The sequence below is a fragment of the Sabethes cyaneus genome, chromosome 1 (genome assembly GCF_943734655.1).
Source record: "Sabethes cyaneus chromosome 1, idSabCyanKW18_F2, whole genome shotgun sequence".
Lineage (NCBI taxonomy): Eukaryota > Metazoa > Arthropoda > Insecta > Diptera > Culicidae > Sabethes > Sabethes cyaneus.
This window is the reverse complement of record NC_071353.1, coordinates 293,846-295,491: the sequence shown is the minus strand read 5'-3', so window position 1 is coordinate 295,491 and position 1,646 is coordinate 293,846.

Genomic DNA, 1,646 nt, shown 5'->3' with positions numbered 1-1,646 from the left:
GTTTGGTGGAGAACGGTCAATGCGTTCTTCAAGGTGAAGTTATGGCGAAACATACAAACACACTCACGCTCACTTTTATATATATAAGGGCGAGGGCGAAATGAGTATTTCTTAGAATGACAAATTAGACGTAATATTAAGAGTAAAAGTATCATTTTTTTCAATTTACAGATTCTGCTAAGACACTCACTAAACAAATATTTTGTAGTGCAAAAGTCTGCTTTTTTATTCTCATTTGAAGCTTCACTACTTTTTTTATTTTTTAATATTAGTTTTTAAGTAACAGAAAACAATAAGTGAAATGAAGAGCTAAATCTGCACGTGGATATAAGTCCAACTTAACCTGATCCGTTAGTTCAAGAGTCTAAGAACTAGAGTCTCAGTATTCTGTGCGCACTCAAATGAAGTGCTCAACGTCATTTTGCGAGAGATCTTTATGACTTTTCTATAGTGAACAACGATAAAAAGTGAAGCACCCCTCGCAGCCTAAAAATGGGTTGTATTGCGTTGCATAGCTTCCGTTGGGGTGCGTTTTGAATAGTTTGTTAAATATGTGGTGCGGAGGTAACGGTGGTGGTGGTTATGGCACTGACGATCACAGAAATAAAAACTCGCTTCGCCCAATCGATTTTGCTTGATTCAAGGTCTCGGACCTGTTTTGGAAGACAGTCGAACGATCGAATTTTTCGTGTTCATGAGAAACGTGGTGAAATTATGGAGGTTATACTGAAATCTATTATAAAATGCTTTCGGTTATAGTTTTTCATAAAAGTTACTTTAATTTATTTATACAATTAATAAATACTTCAAAAAACTGATAAAACAGGATTGTACAATCTAAAGTTCAAATGCACTAAGTATGAAACTTTATTTGATATGTCATTGTAGATTTAAATATATATTTTATCTCAATTATATAAGTGAAGCAAATTCTTTACAATCAAATACTTTAAGATTTTAACAAATGATATTGATATTGATACTGATAGATACAGAAATTACATACACATTTCAAAATGAATGATCATCAATGTCTCCCAACTATACAATTACCAAACGAAAGTTCTCAAAACAATCGGGAAAATCTAGCATATTTCAAACAAGAGGCATAGAAGAGTTTATTTTCCCATGCTAGCACGGTCTGACAACAATCAATAGGAGACAAAATGCAATGAAATATGTTTAAGCTGGTTCTTAGAATACCGTTTCTATCTAATATTCACAAATCAGAAGGTCGGTTGCTGAACTCCGGTTCAAGGAAGTTCATCCAATTGGATCTCATTCACACAATAGCTTCCTGGCTAAAGTATATTACTATTTTGAATATTGCAAATCTATTCTTACTAGCGGTTCGACACGAGTTCAACCCAAACGATTAAAAACACGACTTGCGGATAGAATTTTATCTCCTAACAGCTATAATCCGGTTCATTAATCTTTGTAATCTTCTGCGGCTGCGAAACTTCGTACATATCTTAGTTAGCGTTTTGACTCTAATTCTTATTTTGTGGATGCCAACTAAAATAATATTTTTAATTATAGTTCCAAACAAACGCTCGCGTACAAACCATGAATGCAATGCATGAAGGATAATTAGTACTGTACACTTTAGAGCTATTTTAGTATTGGGGCAGAAAATATTGATA